We start from the raw sequence: 21,095 nt of genomic DNA on the forward strand, positions 1-21,095 counted from the left end.
TCACCCCCTCGTGGCTACGATCGCTCTGATTGGCAGTTGAAAGTGAAACTGCCAATCAGAGCGATTTGTAATATTTCACCCCAAAAAACGGTGAAATATTACAATCCAGCCATGGCCGATGCTGCAATATCATCGGCCATGGCTGGAGAACCTAATCTGCCTCCCCCCCACCCCACCGATCGCCCCCCCAGTGCTCCGTTACGTGGCCACCCCCCTAATTCGTCCTGTCCGCTCCTCCGTCCTCCTGTCCGCTGCCCCCGTGCTCCGGTGCCCCCTCCCTGTGCTCCGGTCTCCCCCCCCCCCCGTGATCCGATCACCCCCCCTTCATACTTACCGGGCCTCCCGGTGTCCGTCCGGCTTCTCCATGGGCGCCGCCATCTTCCAATATGGCGGGCGCATGCGCAGTGCGCCCGCCGAATCTGCCGGCTGGCAGATTTGTTTCAGATGTATTTTGATCACTGCGATATAGCCTATCACAGTGATCAAAATAAAAAAAATAGTAAATGACCCCCCTTTATCACCCCCATAGGGACAATAATAAAAATAAATAAAATATTTTTTTTTTATTTTTTTTTCTGCTAGGGTTAGGGTTAGAACTAGGGTTAGAATTAGGGTTAGAATTAGGGGTAGGGTTAGGGGTAGGGTTAGGGCATGTGCACACAGTGCGGATTTGGCTGTGAATCCGCAGCGGATCGGCCGCGGATCCGCAGCGGATCGGCCGCGGATCCGCAGCGGATTGGCCGCGGATTGGCCGCTGCGAATTCGTAGCAGTTTTCCATCAGGTTTACAGTACCATGTACACCTATGGAAAACCAAATCCGCTGTGCCCATGGTGCGGAAAATACCGTGCGGAAACGCTGTGTATTTTCCGCAGCTTGTCAATTTTGTGCGGATTCCGCAGCGTTTTACACCTGATTCCGCAGCGTTTTACACCTGTTCCTCAATAGGAATCCGCAGGTGAAATCCGCACAAAAAAACACTGGAAATCCGCTGTAAATCCGTAGGTAAAACGCAGTGCCTTTTACCTGCGGATTTTTCAAAAATGGTGCGGAAAAATCTCACACGAATCCGCAAAGTGGGCACATAGCCTTAGGGTTAGGGTTGGAATTAGAGTTAGGGTACCGTCTCACAGTGGCACTTTGATCGCTACGACGGTACGATCCGTGACGTTCCAGCGATATCCATACGATATCGCTGTGTCTGACACGCAGCAGCGATCAGGGACCCTGCTGAGAATCGTACGTCGTAGCAGATCGTTTGGAACTTTCTTTCGTCGCTGGATCTCCCGCTGTCATCGCTGGATCGTTGTGTGTGACAGCTATCCAGCGATGCGTTCACTTGTAACCAGGGTAAACATCGGGTTACTAAGCGCAGGGCCGCGCTTAGTAACCCGATGTTTACCCTGGTTACCCGGGACCTTGGCATCGTTGGTCGCTGGAGAGCGGTCTGTGTGACAGCTCCCGAGCGACCACACAATGACTTTCCAACGATCACGGCCAGGTCGTATCGCTGGTCGTGATCGTTGGTAAATCGTTTTGTGAGACGGTACCCTTAGGGTTGGAATTAGGGCTAGGGTTGGAAATAGGGTTAAGATTAGGCTTGTGGTTAGGGTTAAGGATAGGGTTAGGGTTGTGTTGGGGTTACAGTTGTGGGTAGGGTTGGGATTAGGGTTGGATTTAGGGTTACGGGTGTGTTGGGGTTAGGGTTGTGGTTAGGGTTATGGCTACAGTTGGGATTAGGGTTAGGGGTGTGTTGGGGTTAGTGTTGAAGTTAGAATTGAGGGGTTCCCACTGTTTAGGCACATCAGGGGTCTCCAAACGCAACATGGCGCCACCATTGATTCCAGCCAATCTTGCGTTCAAAAAGTCAAATGGTGCGCCCTCCCTTCCAAGCCCCGACGTGCGCCCAAACAGTGGTTTACCCCCACATATGGGATACCAGCGTACTCAAGACAAACTGGGCAACAACTATTGGGGTCCAATTTCTCCTGTTACCCTTGCAAAAATAAAAAATTACTTGCTAGAACATAATTTTGAGGAAAGAACAATTATTTTTTATTTTCACGGCTCTACGTTATAAACTTATGTGAAACACTTGGGGGTTGAAAGTGCTCACCACACATCTAGATAAGATCCTTTTGGGGTCTAGTTTCCAAAATGGGGTCACTTGTGGGGTGTTTCTACTGTTTAGGCACATCAGGGGCTCTGCAAATGCAACGTGACGCCCGCAGACCATTCCATCAAAGTCTGCATTTCAAATGTCACTACTTCCCTTCCGAGCCCTGACGTGCGCCCAAACAGTGGTTTACCCCCACATATGAGGTATCAGCGTACTCACAACAAACTGGGCAACAAATATTGGGTTCCAATTTCTCCTGTTACCCTTGTGAAAATAAACAATTGCTTGCTAAAACATCTTTTTTGAGGAAAGAAAAATGATTTTTTATTTTCACGGCTCTGCGTTGTAAACTTCTGTGAAGCACTTGGGGGTTGAACGTGCTCACCACACATCTAGATAAGTTCCTTGGGGGGTCTAGTTTCCAAAATGGGGTCACTTGTGGGGGGTTTCTACTGTTTAGGCACATCAGGGGCTCTGCAAACGTAACATGATCCCCGCAGACCATTCCATCAAAGTCTGCATTCCAAATCGTCACTACTTCCCTTCCGAGCCCCGCCATGTGCCCAAACAGTGGTTTACCCCCACATATGGGGTATCAGCGTACTCAGGAGAAACTGGACAACAACTTTTGGGGTCAAATTTTTCCTGTTACCCTTGGGAAAATTAAAAAATTCTGGGCTAAAAAAATATTTTTAAGGAAAGAAAACACATTTTTTATTTTCACGGCTCTGCGTTATAAACTTCTGTGAAGCACTTGGGGGTTCAAAGTGCTCACCACACATCTAGATAAGTTCCCTTGGGGTCTAGTTTCCAAAGTGGGGTCAATTGTGGGGAGTTCCTACTGTTTAGGCACATCAGGGGCTCTGCAAACGCAACGTGACACCCGCAGAGCATTCCATTAAAGTCTGCATTTCAAAACGTCACTACTTCCCTTCCGCTCCCCGACGTGTGCCAAAACAGTGGTTTACCCCCACATATGGGGTATCAGCGTACTCAGGAGAAACTGCACAACAACTTTTGGGGTACAATTTCTCCTGTTACCCTTGGGAAAATAAAAAATTGTGGGTTAAAAAATCATTTTTGAGGAAAGAAAAATAATTTTTTTATTTTCATGGCTCTGCGTTATAAACTTCTGTGAAGCACTTGAGGGTTCAAAGTGCTCACCACACATCTAGATTAGTTCCTTGGGAGGTCTAGTTTCCAAAATGGGGTCACTTGTGCGGGAGCTCCAATGTTTAGGCACACAGGGGCTCTCCAAACGCGACATGGTGTCCGCTAATGATTGAAGCTAATTTTCCATTCAAAAAGCCAAATGGCGTGCCTTCCCTTCCGAGCCCTGCCGTGCACCCAAACAGTGGTTTACCCCCACATATGGGGTATCATCGTACTCAGGACAAACTGGACAACAACATTTGGGGTCCAATTTCTCCTATTATCCTTGGGAAAATAAAAAAACTCCGGGCTAAAAATCATTTTTGAGGAAAGAAAAATATTTTTTTATTTTCATGGCTCTGCGTTATAAACTTCTGTGAGGCACCTGGGGGTTTTAAGTGCTCACTATACATCTAGATTAGTTCCTTGGGGGGTCTAGTTTCCAAAATGGGGTCACTTGTAGGGGAACTCCAATGTTTAGGCACACAGGGGCTCTCCGAACGCAACATGGTGTCCACTAACGATTGGAGCTAATTTTCCATTCAAAAAGTCAAATGGCGCGCCTTCCCTTCCAAGCCTTGCCGTGCACCCAAACAGTGGTTTACCCCCACATATGAGGTATCGGCGTACTCAGGAGAAATTGCCCAACAAATTTTAGGATCCATTTTATCCTGTTGCCCATGTGAAAATGAAAAAAGTGAGGCTAAAAGAAAATTTGTGTGGAAAAAAAAGTACTTTTGCATTTTTACGGATTAATTTGTGAAGCACCTGGGGGTTTAAAGTGCTCACTATGCTTCTAGATAAGTTCCTTGGGGGGTCTAGTTTCCAAATTGGGGTCACTTGTGGGGGAGCTCCAATGTTTAGGCACACGGGGGCTCTCCAAACGCGACATGGTGTCCGCTAAAGATTGGAGCCAATTTTTCATTCAAAAAGTCAAATGGCGCTCCTTCCCTTCCGAGCCCTGCCGTGCGCCCAAACAGTGGTTTACCCCCACATATGAGGTATCAGCGTACTCAGGACAAATTGGACAACAACATTCGTGTTCCAGTTTCTCCTTTTACCCTTGGGAAAATAAAAAAATTGTTGCGAAAAGATCATTTTTGTGACTAAAAAGTTAAATGTTCATTTTTCCCCTCCTTGTTGCTTCTGCTGCTGTGAAACACCTGAAGGGTTAATAAACTTCTTGAATGTGGTTTTGAGCACCTTGAGGGGTGCAGTTTTTAGAATGGTGTCACTTTTGGGTATTTTCAGCCATATAGAACCCTCAAACTGACTTCAAATGTGAGGTGGTCCCTAAAAAAAATGGTTTTGTAAATTTTGTTGTAAAAATGAGAAATCACTGGTCAAATTTTAACCCTTATAACTTCCTAGCAAAAAAAAAATTTGTTTCCAAAATTGTGCTGATGTAAAGTGGACATGTGGGAAATGTTATTTATTAACTATTTTGTGTCACATAACTCTCTGGTTTAATAGAATAAAAATTCAAAATGTGAAAATTGCTAAATTTTCAAATTTTTCGCCAAATTTCCGTTTTTTTCACAAATAAACTCAGAAATTATCGACCTAAATTTACCACTAACATGAAGCCCAATATGTCACGAAAAAACAATCTCAGAACCGCAAGGATCCGTTGAAGCGTTCCTGAGTTATTACCTCATAAAGGGACACTGGTCAGAATTGCAAAAAATGGCAAGGTCATTAAGGCCAAAATAGGCTGGGTCATGAAGGGGTTAATTGCATAAAAATTCAAAGTTGGAAAATTGCAAAATTTTCAAAATTTTCGACAAATTTCCCTTTTTTTCACAAATAAACGCAGGTAATAGCAAAGAAATTTTACCACTATCATGAAGTACAATATGTCACGAGAAAACAGTGTCAGAATCACCGGGATCCGTTGAAGCGTTCCAGAGTTATAACCTCATAAAGGGACAGTGGTCAGAATTGTAAAAATTGGCCTGGTCCATAACGTGCAAACCACCCTTGGGGGTGAAGGGGTTAAGGTCAAAATAGGCTGGGTCATGAAGGGGTTAAAGCAAGCGATAATTCAAAAAACTCTGAGTAGAAATTCTCTCTACAATATCTGAAATTTTGGGAATATCCGTCTGTTTTCACCTTGAAGCAATCAGTAATTTAGTGACCAATAAAATATGAAACATTTTATGTGGAAATTGGAAAGGAATATCTTGAATACCAAGAGATAGCAATGCAAAGTGTGGTGTAAGATTAACATTAAGTTTGGTGATTCTTGAAATGAGCTCAGATATATCAATCCACAGAGACCTTAATTACAGGACATTCCCAAACAAATCTGTAAACGGCCATGATGGCCACATTCCCTACAGCAAATCTTGATTGTGTTGGAAAGACTTTGTGCAGTTTTACTGGTGTGAAGTACCACCTAGATAATAATTTAAAATACGCTTCATGTAGAAGAGCACAAGAAGTAGAGGAATAATTGTGAGCCCTCGAGGGCAGGGTCCTCTCTCCTACTGTACCAGTCGTGACTTGTATTGATTAAGATTACTGTACTTGTTTTTATTATGTATACCCCTCCTCACATGCAAAGCGCCATGGAATAAATGGCGCTATAATAATAAATAATAATAATATTATCTTAAATGCTTTACTCCAACTATCTGTCTCAAAATGATTAAGATCTTTTTCCCTTGTTAACATGTCTCGCCCGCATCTCAAATGCGAACTGTCACTAGATTCATGCTACCCTAACCACAGGGAGCATTAATCCAATCCAGGCGGACTTGCTCTGTAATGCTGCAGCTTTCAGACTAAACATAGTTCGAAGAGCCAACCAGGGTCTATAGGGAGAGACCTGACTAGTCCAATCATGTCCCAGCCACCTTCTCCTTGCCCCACTTCACTTGATTGACAGGTTTTTATGTACACAATGGTGGTATATCCATCAATCAGCCAAGGTGGGATGAGGAGAAGCCCACTACTAAGTGCTGTTCCGGACTACTCAGTTCGAAACGTTGGCTGGGGACAATAGATAGTGACCTATATTTTCTCTGAAACAGACAGAGCATTTTAGAGTAAAGGTACCGTTACACTAAACGACTTACCAATGATCACGACCAGCGATACGACCTGGCCGTGATCGTTGGTAAGTCGTTGTGTGGTCGCTGGGGAGCTGTCACACAGACAGCTCTCTCCAGCGACCAACGATCAGGGGAACGACTTCGGCATCGTTGAAACTGTCTTCAACGATGCCGAAGTCCCCCTGCAGCACCCGGGTAACCAGGGTAAACATCGGGTTACTAAGTGCAGGGCCGCGCTTAGTAACCCGATATTTACCCTGGTTACCATTGTAAAAGTTAAAAAAAAAAAAAAAACACACTACATACTCACATTCCGATGTCTGTCACGTCCCCCGCCGTCAGCTTTTCGCACTGACTGTGTCAGCGCCGGCCGTAAAGCAGAGCACAGCGGTGACGTCACCGCTGTGCTCTGCTTTACGGCCGGCACTGACAGTCAGTGTGGGAAGCTGACGGCGGGGGACGTGACAGACATGGGAATGTGAGTATGTAGTGTGTTTTTTGTTTTTTTTTTACTTTTACAATGGTAACCAGGGTAAATATCGGGTTACTAAGCACGGCCCTGCGCTTAGTAACCCGATATTTACCCTGGTTACAAGTGAACACATCGCTGGATCGGCGTCACACACGCCGATCCAGCGATGACAGCGGGTGATCAGCGACCAAATAAAGGTCCTGATCATTCCCTACGACCAACGATCTCCCAGCAGGGGCCTGATCGTTGGTCGCTGTCACACATAACGAGATTGTTAGCGGGATCGTTGCTACGTCACAAAAAAGCGTCACGTTGCAACGATATCGTTAACGAAATCGTTATGTGTGAAGGTACCTTAAGGGTAAATTCACATTAGGCATCTTTTTTCAATGGTTTTTGTCCTCAGTAAAAATCTGATCTTTTGCTACGGTTTTGGCATGCTAGATTTGTCTCTTATGCATGCTGATAGTTTAGTGTTAAAAAAAAGTCCTATTATAACTCATGTTTTGGCACAAAAATGCAGCAAAACCTGATACCTGCATTTTTCCACCATCCATTCATTGCAATGGGTGAAACACACTGAAAAAATGGTGAAAGAAATGACATGCTCCATTGTGGAAAAAAAAGATGCAAAGCATAAAATCCTGATGACAAAAAAAAAAAAACAAGCTGTGTGCATGAGATTTCTGAAATCTCAAACTTTGCTGGTATTGTAAAATGTAGCTGAAAATTTGCATTAAAAAACCCTGCAAAAACAGCTAGTGTGAACTTAAAGGGCCACTGTCACCCCCTCCAGCCGTTATAAACTAAAAGAGCCACCTTGTGCAGCAGTAATGCTGCATTCTAACAAGGTGGCTCTTTTAGATTTTGGTTCTAGTATTTGCAAAATAAAGCGTTTTGAAACTTATCCAAAATACCTGTCTTTAGCCAGGGAGGCGGGTCCTCACACCCCAGCTTGAACCGCTACTCTGCCGTCACTCCAATCTTCAGGGGCTTTCGGCGCCGCCCCCCTCAGCGCTGTTTACGCTTCAAAACCGGCACCTGTGCTGTGTACTACTGTGCTGCGCAGACGCAGTAAGCTCTGGCCGTCTGGCGTCCCAGCCAGGCTTGCAGACTGCGCCTGTGCGGGCAGTGCGGCCACCCACCTTTGGAATCCCAGCCCCGCACTGTGTGTTATGCATTATGCGCAGCACAGTAGTACACAGCGCAGGCGCCGGTTTTGAAGCGTAAACAGCGCTGAGGGGGCGGCGCCGAAAGCCCCTGAAGATTGGAGTGACGGCAGAGTAGCGGTTCAAGCTGGGGAGTGAGGACCCGCCTCCCTGGCTAAAGACAGGTACTTTGGATAAGTTTCAAAACGCTTTATTTTGGGAATACTTGAACCAAAAACTAAAAGAGCCACCTTGTTAGAATGCAGCATTACTGCTGCACAAGGTGGCTCTTTTAGTTTATAACGGCTGGAGGGGGGTGACAGTGGCCCTTTAATTGTAAAGGTTGCCTTTAAATAGGAAGATACAAGACCTGAAGTAAGCATTGTAGATTCGAGTGGGTTTTCTCCCACACTCCAAAGACTTATTGATGGGGACTCTATATTGGGAGCCCCAATGGGGACAGGGCCAGTAATGTCTGTAAAGAGTTGTGGCATTAATGGCGCTATATAAGTTAGTAAAATGAATAATAGATAAGTTATAGGACTATAGGGCTGTTCATAGCCCAAAAGCTAACCACTGAGCTATATCTTTTTCTACAACTTTTGGCTGAAAACTTCTCTTGTGCTGCACCTCTACTACAGGATAACTTTCCTGAATGTCCGAATCGCAATGTGAATAAAATCTTAGTCCAACGATCGGAAATGGGTCTGTGGGCAAAAGTCTGCAATGGAATGGAGTCGGAAAGCACAGCGGAGACTGGGTTAATATTCCCTCTGCTTCCACACAAGTGCTGAGTCAGGTCAGAGGAATGCTCTTTCTTTTTTGCCTTTCCCTTTCTCTTAGAGAACACATGTACAGGGAGGTGTGCAGAGGGGGAGGATGTTACAGTAATGTGGAAACCTGACTTCCCTCCCTCACTTTCCCCGGGGATCGCGTGCAGATGCCTATATTTACCTGATGCCAAAAGAGAGCAAGGCAGACAGAAGGGACAAGGTGCAGCTGGGTGTAATTGCGGTTTGTGAGCAAGGGCGGAACCCAAAAGCCAAGCAGGAGCTCTGCACGCACAGGAACAATGCTGCTATTCTTGTAAGATCCAGGAAAGAACGGGTCTGGGAAAACTGTTGGCTCACGTCCGTACACCTGAATTGCTTCAAGCCGGAACTAGCCCTGCTGTGCAAAGCGAAGCAGATCATCCGAAGACACGACTCTGGTCTCGTCTCTCCATCGCTTACCGTGTAGATTGTGTGATAGACGCTAACCGAGCTGCTTCTAATAATTCTATTCCATTTATTCTGCTAAAAGGATACATTTCAGAACCCATAGCTTTTTTATTATAATAATCTTTATTTTTATATAGCTCTAACATATTCCGCAGCGCTTTACAGGTTGCACACACATTATCGTCACTGTCCCTGTTGGGGCTCACAATCTAAATTCCCTATCAGTATGTCTTTGGAATGTGGGAGGAAACCGGAGTACCCGGAGGAAACCCACGCAAACACAGGGAGAACATACAAACTCTTTGGAGATGTTGTCCTTAGTGGGGCTTGAACCCAGGACTCCAGCACTGCAAGGCTGCTGTGCTATCCACTGCGCCACCGTGCTTGCCCATTATTAAACTTTTGTTTTTTTCTGCTCATTTTGAGATCATCGAAATGAGAAACTTATGGCAATTTTTACAGGGTTTTTTTTTTTTTTTTGCTCCTGTTTTCCTCTCCAAAATCCATCTGAAAAAAGCAAGAGCTACACGGTGAAGCTGAAATCGTATCGACACATTGCAACATTGGATATAATGATTTCCTATAGTGTCGCATTCTCACAAATGTTTTCACATGTGTCGGATTTTTTGATGTTGGTTGTAAGTTACACATGACAAACTTGCCGCAGACTTTGGCACAAGTCACACTCGACATGAGACTTGTGCGCGACGTCTCTGCAACTTGGCTATTTTATTTGCAGCAAAATCAGAGCTCCCAAATAGTCGTGCGCCAGGAATGCTTACAAAATGAGCCTCCTTGTTACAGTAGGAGAACTGTGTTAATGTTCATACTGTCAGGAGTGTCCCCTAGGCAGGTTCCCAAGCTACTAACATGTCATTTTTTAAAGTGGTTTCTGTGCAAATTCTGCTTGAAAACTATGGTGAACACTTACATGTGGAAATAATGCTAATTCGTGCAGATTCTGAAGCAAACGCAAGTCAGAGTTTTTCCGATGTGCAGTTACTACGTGTTACCATAACCAAAGAAAGGGTGTGTTCACATTGACGTGTTTTTAGCACAGAAACTCTCCAAAAACCACAAGTTTTGATTGAAGAGTTTTTGCTCCAAGCTCTCGGCAAAAAAACTCTCAGTGTAAACAATGCTACAAGGGTCTTTTCAGGGTGTAGGACAGGAGGATTTCCCAGTCTATACCGCCAATGGATGCATCTCTAAAGACATACTATGGGATCCTATGGGAAATAGTGTTACAAATATGTATATAAACAGTTGTGCTTAAAAGCTTACATACCCCAGGAGAATTTTTGCTTTCTTGGACTTTTTTTCAGAGAATATGAATGATAGCACAAAAACGTTTTCTCCACTCATGGTTAGTGGTTGGGTGAAGCCATATATTTTCAGACTACTGTGTTTTCTCTTTTTAAATCATAATAACAACCCAAAACATCCAAATTATCCTGATCAGCCTCCAGTTCCTGTAAATTCCTGGGCTGTCTATAATGAATTGCGCACTTGAGATTTCCCCAGAGTGGCTCAATTATATTGAGGTCAGGAGACTGAGATGGCCACTCCAGAACCTTCACTTTGTTCTGCTGTAGCCAATGACAGGTTGACTTGGCCTTGTGTTTTGGATGGTTGTCATGTTGGAATGTCCAAGTACGTCCCATGCGCAGCTTCCGGGCTGATGAGTGCAAATTTGCCTTCAGTATTTGCTGATAACGTGCTGCATTCATGTTTCCTTCAACTTTGACCAAGTTTCCTCTGCCTGTGTAGCTCACACGTCCCCAAAACATCAGCGATCTATCTCCGTGCTTTACAGTAGGAATGGTGTTCCTTTCATCATAGGCCTTGTTGACCTCTCTCCAAATTTAACGTCTATGGTTGTGGCCAAAAAGTTACATTTTGGTCTCATCACTCCAAATTACCTTGTTCCAGAAGTTTTGAGGCTGGTCTCTGTGCTGTTTTGCGTATTGTAGGTGAGATACTTTTTTTTTACAGAGTCCCTGATTTTCTGTTAATCACAGTTTGACCGCTGCTGACTGGCATTATCAATTCCTTGGATATCTTTTTGTATCCCTTTCCTGTTTTATACAGATCAGCTAACTTTTCCCATAGATCCATTGACAATTATTTTGCTTTTCCCATTACTCACAATCCAGAAACGTCAGTGGCTGGATGAAAGATGCAAGAGTCTGTCTGGATCCCAGAAACTCACTCAGCTTTTATATGCACACACACTGATTACAAGCAAACAGGTCACAGGTGAGGTTGTTACCTTTAGTAGCCATTCAAACCCATTTGTGTCAACTTCTGTGCATGTTATCAGGCCAAAATCACCAGGGTATGTGAACTTTTGATCAGGGTCATTTGGATGTTTTGGGTTGTCATTATGTCTTAAAAAGAGAAAACACAGTACTGACAATAAATGGCTTCACCCAACCACTAACCATGAGTGGAGAAAAAGTTTTGGTGTTATCATTCATATTCTCTGAAAAAAGGCCAAGATTTCAAGCAAAAATTCTGCCGGGGTATGTAAACTTTTGAGCACAACTGTATTTACCAGATGGTATTCATTCTTTACTGGATGCCACTCTACGTGTTAGCACAATCTCTCAAGACTCTGCCCAAGCTAAAATGGAGATAGGTTTATATAGTAGCACGAAAGATGATAAAAAGTACACTTTTTGGCCTTTGTCAGGTGAGCAGGAGTCTATTGGAAAGCTCCCAGTGTGAAACATCACGTACTAGAGCTTACAACAAATTTCTTAAAGTTGGTAGATTTCACGATTTCAGAATGAGTTTCTGGTTCAGATATGTATTCTTTATATTGCAAGATTTTACAGAAAACTGGCCAGACACTCTCATTCGCACAGAGGTGTCATTTGAAGCACCTGGACCTGATGCAAAGTCTTTATTGGGAGTTTTGTGGCACTTTTGTAACTTCTGCACCCACTATAGTTTTATGACACTCACACACAAATACTAAGTCTTGGTTTCAGTAGATCTAGAGATCCTTTAGCTTAATATTGTCACACAACAGAGAACACATCAGTCACAGCCAGGGTGATGGACAGAAGGATAATTCCGTGCTTTATTTGTGACGTCTCCCATTTAGCCACTTAAGAAAAGTGCAGCGCTTATCCCCAGATATTGTCTCCATGTCACCTGTCACTTTCTATAGACCCAAGAGACTTGTTATGCAATTACAACTGACATTCTCTAAACTTTCTATACATTCCTATTGTTCTCCACAACTGCAGAGCCAAGTGATTATGTCTCTGGGGGCCTCGTCCAGTGTACACAGCCAGCACTCTACAGCCCGGTTACGTACATGTGCTCTACAACCAGTGGATCTCAAGCTGCTGCAAAACTACATCTCCCAGTATGCTCTGACTAGAGAATGTCAAAGACTGAAGCTATTAGACTGTTATTGAAATACTCAACCATTTCCAGGTGTATATCATCTATTGCTGCCTGTTATCAGCCATTTCAGCAGGAAGTCCAGATCATGATCACTACTTTATTTCACATGGACAAAAGTGTTGGGACACGTGTAAATTCCTGTTTCCTATTCAGTTCTTTTGGCCCTGGTGTATAACATCTGGCCTTTTGTCCTCCTGATGTATAATGTGCGGCCCTCACTTCATGCTATCTGCCTATTGTGACAGAATGGCTGGTGTTAAAAAGCTCACTGATACCAGCGCGGTCCTGTAGTAGGAGCCACCGGTGTAATAAGCCCATTTCTTCCCTCCTAATTTTTCCCCAATCACCTGTGTATTATATTATTGAGAAGTGGGAACAGCAGCAACTCAGCCATTAAAGGGCCACTGTCACCCCCCTCCAGCCGTTATAAACTAAAAGAGCCACCTTGTGCAGCAGTAATGCTGCATTCTAACAAGGTGGCTCTTTTAGTTTTAGGTTCAAGTATACCCCAAATAAAGCGTTTTTATACTTAGCCACAATTCCTGTCTCTAGCCAGGGAGGCGGGTCCTCACTCCCCAGCTTGACCAGCTCCTCTGCCGTCACTCCAATCTTCCTGCGCTTTCGGCGCCGCCCCCTCAGCGCTGTTATTGTTTCAAAACCAGCGCCTGCGCTGTGTACTGGTGTCCTGCGCAGACGCAGTAAGCTCTGGCCGTCTGACGTCCCAGCCAGGCTTGCACACTGCGCCTGCGCGGGCATTGCGGCCAGCCACCTTTGGAATCCCCGCACTGTGTTATGCATTATGCACAGTGCGGGGCGGGGATTCCAAAGGTGGGTGGCCGCAATGCCCGCGCAGGCGCAGTGTGCAAGCCTGGCTGGGACGTCAGACGGCCAGAGCTTACTGCGTCTGCGCAGCACAGTAGTACACAGCACAGGTGCCGGTTTTGAAGCGTAAACAGCGCTGAGGGGGCGGCGCCGAAAGCGCAGGAAGATTGTTTCAGGTTGCCATGGCTACATCCTTTTCCCTGTATGCACAGGAAGTCGTATCACTACAGTATGGCCACATCAGCGTGTCTTAACAAATCCATCTATTTTTACCATATTTTTATTGTTCTAGTACGTCAGTTATGGACATTTTCTTATAACAGTTCCTATGGAAAATTAAAAAGGCAAAAAGTGTAAAGCAGTGCCCTAAAGGCTTCCCAGTTTTTAGCTTCAAGGAGTTCATGTATTTTCTATAAATAATGGGATTTTGGTCTTCCTGCTGTTTCAAAGTCTCACTACACCTTGCTTACATGCAGATGGTGAACATTTGTCTTAATTATTGTCAAGATTAAATACAAGTGTAACAAACCCTCAGCTGTGAAGTATCTGTATGGTTTTTTTAGCTTCTGTAACCTGTAAGGAATGGCCTTATTCAATGATGGCAGCAGCAATACCTTTAAGATGGTTAAAAAGTACAACCAAAAGGGGGAGATTTTGCAAATCTGGTGCAAAGGAAAAGTGTCGCTTTTTCTTATCTAAACTCACAAAAATGGTGCCATCTGCAGAATAGTGCTGCCATCCTGCTCTGCTATGTCGGCTATCCAGGATTTCAGGTCTGCTTCCTTGGTGTGTGACACGCATTCCCGCGTGACGTTCCATGTAAACAGGCTGCAGGGCCCTGACTGACACCTTGCGTGCTAAGGAGAGATGATACGCTGTGCCCCAGGCTCTGCGCTCGGCTTTGTGTGTGTGTCTCAGAGACTCTGACAAGCGCTGAGTGATCCTCGGGGATGGCCCAGGTGCTTCTACAACAATGCACAGCATTGTTCTCTGCCTACAAGTCCCTGCGTGCGTGGGCCCTGCCTTGTGTGTGAAACAGGTGTATAAGTTTCCTGTCACGCTAACAACCGCTACATGCAGACAAGCGCCTCGATCACACCGCCACATCGTCTCTGGGCACACAGTCAGAAACCGCATCCCTGGCGTGCAACGATCTGCACGTTGTATCTGATAAAACAGCATTAACAAGCAGCACCACCAACTACTTGTTCTCCATGACACTCATAGCCTGGCGCTCGCCCAGACACCAATTAGTGGAACAGCAAACTTCATAAAGTCACCGCAACACCACAAAGCACTAATATCCCAAGAGTATATTGGAAGAGTAAGCCATAATCTCCAGAATAGGCGGCGGCGAGTATTTACCGCCTGTAAATAATCATGGAAATTGGATGGCAGTTTAAGGCTTATTCCCATTCAGTAGCATATTGCATCAATTCACAACCTTTGGGACCCCCAGCAATCCTGAAAATGAAACGGCATCCTGACAAGGAAACGCAGAAAGCCCCGTTCACTTCTATGGAGCTTCATGGTGGATAGCCGGGCACTGCTGTGCTGAAAGGAATGACTGAAGAGTTCAGATCCCCCAATGATCACAAAGTAATCCGCCACCTGTGGTACGCCGTCTACTGTGAAACTACAATTCCTTCTGACTGTCAGGGTTTGCTGAGTGTTGTCATTGCCCAATGTGCAGCATTTTTGTTGTATAAGGTGGAGAAATGTTTAATTTTCCAACTTTGTTGCAGAATATTATAATATTCTGTAAAGCATAATAAGAAAGGTCAGAGGGATCTGCTACATATACCTACAGTTGTGGTCAACATTATTGGCACCCTAGATTATTTATTATAAAAATAGCCAATATCTTCAGAAACTAGATGCTACAATCCTGTCTGATAGGAGTCTCTTGTGCTGCAATTATCTCGAGATCGTGAATGTTTCCAGGTTTCACCAGGGACACTTTTCCCTACGTGTCACTCTATGTTGGGAAAATTGCTCTTTATAGGATCCTCCACCATGTGTCACTGTAAATTGATGGCACTTTTTTCTATGGACTCCTCCACCATGTATCCCCATCGGTAAGAGACACTTTTCTTTATAGGCTCCTCCACCATGTCTCCTCCTGATCTTTATAGGCCTCATTTTGTCATGTACATGCATTGCCAAAGAGCTCTGGTTTTGGTTGCATCTGTCTGTGGAACATTTCCCCAGAAAGATTTTAGTTTACCTATGTAACTTTTGGCAAAGTTCAGTCACCCTTTTGCATTCCTTCCTTTAAGCAGTGAGTCCTTATTGGCCTTCACAAATGGGGCCCTGTTTTGGCGTAATGTACGGGTTGAAATTATCACACTATATGACTCCAACACAAACTGGTCTTTAGTTGTATGCGGTTTCTTTGCCACAATTTGAACCAACTCTCCTAATGTTCTTTCATCTATTGTCCTCATTCCACCTAATCCTGGAATGGTTGTGACTGTTCCTTGGCTAGCAAACTTCTTGATGAAATTTCTCACTGTTGAATCCGAAATGCTAAGTGCTTTGGAGATAGTACTATTGTAGACTGCTTGTGCTTGGTGAGAATAGCATTTCTGGTCTCCTCAGACAACTCTTTTGTCTTTGCCATTGTGAACAAGGAATAAAACTTGTCTTTTTAAACATCAAAAACATCATTCCTAGGATAACGTTATGCGAGTACTGAGAATGTGAGAACCAGTGAGTCTCATTTCTAATAAATGACAGGTTATTCTGACTTTATTTCAAGCTGCATAAAAGGTGCCAAGTAATTGCTTCCTGGCATTGTACCTTATTTTTCTCTTGCCAAGTTTTTCTTTTGTTATTTATTTTTGTGTCTTGTGCTTTTCTGTGTATCAAACATATGAGTTCCGATATACTACACACTTCATTGTCGGAGATTCTCAACATCCTGAATATCTATTTGTAATATCATCTTGCTATAATGACATATTAAAAGGAGAAATCAGTGGTGTAAATGTTTGAGCCTCGGTACAATTGTAGATTGATGGTTTGGCAATACGAACTTCTAGAAATTAATATAAAGCAATTCAAGATAAAGAAAAAAGAATTGGATTCTTCCCTGTTCTTTCTATTTCCAATGTCATCATATAAGTGGATGGGTCATGGGCTTCAATGGCTTTAAGTGTTTAAAATGGAAAAGGGCAACAAGGTCAATGGCAAGGAAACTCGCATTACAATGGTATTATTGTTATCCAGCACTGCTCAGGGTTGTGGCAGCATCCCAATACCTGTCTCTATCCAGCATTCATGGGAACATCTCTTGATATCGTGCCCTGGTCCCAGTAGCCATGATCACAGAATGAAGGGATGGCAGAAGTCATCATCTTGTGGTCACTCCATCCTTCAGTACAGAAGATTTGGGTCTGTGTCCGTGCTAGTATTGTACTGCTGGCATGGTTGCTAAAGCATAATGTTAAATCTTCCGCCTGGAAGTAAGGAAGCTCCTGACATGCCTCAGGAGTATCGCAGGTTGCTGACTACTGGTCTAGGAGGGAGTTTGTATGTTCTCCCTGTGTTTTGCATGGGTTTTATTGCGGGTTCTCCGGGTTTTCTTCCACACCCCAAAGAAATACTGATATGGAATTTAGATTGTGAGCCCCAATGGGGACAGTGATGATAATGTCTGTATGGCTCTATGTAAGTGAGCAAAATAAATAACTAAATATTGGTTCCATAAATAATATAATAGAATGACTAGAAAGGTGTGAATTTAATGAGAGGTTGTTGTACGATGCAGCATCAATGTCTCTTTACAAGGTCAAAGAACAATATATTAGTCAACGCCAGGCACTATCACAGACTGCAAAGAAGTGAATGCCAGAAAGGTGCCCAGAGTCAACCTGGCACAGGACAGCAATGATTCCTGGAAGCCATAAAAGAGGCAGAGCAGGTATTACTGAGTTATACAGGTACTGTGTAACTAAAACTACTACAGTATCACGGGTCTGTCTCTATAACAATGATGGATGTTCAGACAAATATGAAGATGGACAGAATTCACGGTGATAATGACATCACTTATATAGGCACAGGGGAGAGGGTGATGTACGGACATGGACTGAACAGGAACTCTGAGGAATGCACCTTGTAGGAACACAATGGGGGTATTCAGGAGCAACGTACACAATAGGCCCCTTCTACAAACAATCCTCCTGCGCTTTGCACAAATTACCTCTTGTCAGAATTTTCACCCAGGACAATTCTCCAGTTCTAAAGGTCCCCATATACATGGCTGAGTTGGGGCAACCTTATAATATATAGGGAGGTGCCCAGACTGTCCTCCATTGGATTCGGCAAGCTGGATTGGTCGCCACCAGTGGCTTACTCACCTCTGCTAATTGAGAAAGTATGGCCAAGTAAAGAATACATATATGCAGTATCAAACTGAGGAACATTGGGTCCTCCAGAGGACTAGATTCTAAGGGCCCACCTTTCATCCATACAAAACCAATGCATTATCATTAATGGAGTTTTTCAAATCTTGGCTAATTTTCATCAAGCACTGTATCAAGTGGTATAGCCGTAAGATACACAATGGTAGGATTCGGCTCTGCTTGCTGATTTCATCGGTTATCACATGATTGCTCAGATACCGTTGAAATCCAAATGATGACACTAGGTTCTCCCAACTCAAGAGCCCTGTAGCATCTGCAAGGTCTGCACTATAGGCTATTCTAAATGAAAAACCAGGGCCCACTGGTGGACTCTCCAGTGGGCCAGTCCAACTCTGCATATATGTGTGGGCGAGGATACTGCTAAGCACTACAGAGCCGTCCAACCTTACCTTTGCTCGAATTTCATTATGGACTTTGATTTCCCATGATACATTTTCAATAGGAAAATGCTCTACAGCCTACAATTACCATTATATCCTTTGGGTGGCTACCTTTAGTCACTATATAACATAAACATCTCTATACAGAGTTTCTCAAATTCATGTTTGGTTTTTTTCAAAGCTGCTTATTTCATGGCAGTTATCTCAAGATCCATTAAGCCTGGAGCAAAGTACGGTATATTCAAGGTCAACCAGAAATCACACAAACCAATGCCTGGACTTGAAGACTTTCATCATAGCACAGAACCAATTCAACCGCTTTGGAATAGATACAGATGGCCATAGGGCCATTGTTTCACAGTTATTGAGAACCTAACCACTTAGTGGCTTACGCATTAATCAGTATTTCACTTGAGGTCACTATTTTAGTGTCTGTAGCTACATGTACTCTATGAACTGGACTGCATGAGGCTCTACTACACAATAGACTGCCTACGCATGCTACACAGACATAATCCAACAGCTTAAATAGTAAGATTAGAAAATAAGTTGCCTATTTTTTCCTAAAACAGCAACACTCTTGCCTATAGGCTGTGTCTGGTATTGCAGTGAATGAGGCTGAGCTCTACAATCCTAGATAAACCCCGTGGTCATGAAGACACTGACTATTAGAGAAACAGAGTAGACATCATGGTTTATCTACTGTGACATTCCATAGTTTATATAGGAGCACAGGTGTATATACCTACTGATCCAGAAGATCTCCATGTTTTTGACTGAGGTTCAGATGAAAGTGATCAATATGGCTGACCCTATATTTTTCAGAATAATCAATGGACTGTAGGATGAGGATGGGACCAGAAAACTCTAAGGCAACAATTATTCTGGAGCACATTTCTTACGTCAACGAAAAATGCATAAAATTCATTAAGAGAAACAAGTCTTAATAAATTTGGCCCATCTTCGTGAGTGGATCCTTTAGCAAAACTAGCATGCAAAAGACCATTCTTGATAAATTGAGACCATAAAGTATGCATCATCAAACATTTCACGTGTCAGAAGTTTTGATCGACCTCCACCAATCGACAAAATTCAGAGGTAGAAGTTCTTTGGTTGTGATTGCCTCGTTTCTCCTCAGTTTGACAATGTACTGGCCTCATGAAAATGCTTTGGTCTGTTCAGCGCTAACCTTGTCTATCAGAGGAAAGCTGACCTCAGCTGAAGGTGAGCACTTCTGCCCCTTCCCGATTACTAAGAGTCTCCTATTCTCTACTAATCAAAACATTTGATTGAAACTCAATTGCAAAAATTATTTTTTTTCCCAACCAAATACATACATTTAAGTTAAAAAAGTCTCCAAAAGGTGGATAACCCTTTTAAGTGTCACAATGAAAGGTCGAAACCTGTGAAACTACAGGGTGGGCTATGTATATGGATACACCTAAATAAAATGGGAATAGTTGGTGATATCAACTTCCTGTTTGTGGCACAATAGTATATGGGAGGGGGAAAACTTTTCAAGATGGGTGGTGACCATGGCAGCCATTTTGAAGTTGGCCATTCTGGATCCAGCTTTATTTTTTCCAATGGGAAGAGGGTCATGTGACACATCAAACTTATTGAGAATTTCACAAGAAAAACAAAACAATGGTGTGCTTGGTTTTAATGTAACTTTATTCTTTCATGAGTTATTTACAAGTTTCTCTTTGTTTACAGCCATTGACATGTCGCATTGACATGTTCTGTGTAAACTGAGGGTCCTGTTTCAATTTTTGTTTTGCCCATTATGCAAATTCAGAGCTCCGATCTGGCATCAGTCGAACATCCCTTCTGCGGATATTAGCTACTCACAAATGGCACCCTTACAAAATCCAGCTGCTGCAGCATCTGAACGAGGATGACCCAGATCGGCGCAGAAAGGGCAAAACAAAAATGTGAACAGGACCCTCAGTTTACACAGAACATTATGTTCAGTGATGAGGCAAACTTTTTTGGGTGGGCCATTTATATGGATACACCTAAATACCATGGGAATGGTGACAGTTTTCTTGCGTAGGGTGTCTTGCATTTAAGTCTGCTGCAATGACCCGGGTACTGCGTTCACCAGACATCAACACAATTTCTATCCGCTCCTCACGTGTTAACCTCTGCGACGTGTCAATGGCTGTAAACAAAGAGAAACTTGTAAATAACTCATGAAAGAAAAAAGTTACGTTAAAACCAAACACACCATTATTTTTCTTATGAAATTCTCAATAAGTTTGACGTGTCACATGACCCGCTTCCCATTGGAAAAAATAAAGTTGGATCCAAAATGGCCACCATGGCCAACACCATCCTGAAAAGTTTTCCCCCTCCCATATACTAATGTGCCACAAACAGTAAGTTGATATCACCAATCATTCCCATTTTATTTAGGTGTATCCATATGCATGGCCCACCCTGTACAGTGACTCGGCAAAGCTTTCTCCGAGGTCGCTTTCAATGTCACATCTTCACACCTACCATCACTTGTTTCACTGTGAATATAGAGATTGCTAATGAAAGATAGAGCTTGTGCACAAGATCGATTTTCTTGGACGAATGTTATCCATAGTTTTCACTGATAAAACTCGCACCTATGATATCCTATGGGGCTGTGCACTTCTGATTTTTTTTGCTCAGATCAAGTGCAAATTGCAGTCATGCCTGATTTTGATAAAAGTGTCGGATCAAAATCAGCAATGCAAGTCTATGGGTCTGAAAAAAAAATCGGACAGCACTTGGTTGACATCCAAGTGTGGTCCAATTTTCACAGACTGAAAAAGGAGAAGGTGGAGAAATGTTTAGTTTTTTTCTCTATGTTCAAGAAAAACTGATGCCCCTCTGATCAATGAA

At 43.5% G+C, this 21,095-nt stretch overlaps 1 long non-coding RNA gene across 1 annotated transcript in view; it reads right to left on the bottom strand.

Annotated features, from left to right (window-relative positions):
- LOC143766061 (uncharacterized) overlaps positions 1-10,402 on the bottom strand; it is a 34,090-nt gene extending 23,688 nt beyond the window's left edge. Inside the window, exon 1 of the long non-coding RNA XR_013213509.1 lies at positions 8,901-10,402. This is a non-coding gene — a long non-coding RNA (uncharacterized LOC143766061). The remainder of the gene's footprint in view (positions 1-8,900) is intronic.
- Positions 10,403-21,095: the final 10,693 nt, after the last annotated feature.

This window comes from Ranitomeya variabilis, chromosome 4 (assembly GCF_051348905.1).
Source record: "Ranitomeya variabilis isolate aRanVar5 chromosome 4, aRanVar5.hap1, whole genome shotgun sequence".
Lineage (NCBI taxonomy): Eukaryota > Metazoa > Chordata > Amphibia > Anura > Dendrobatidae > Ranitomeya > Ranitomeya variabilis.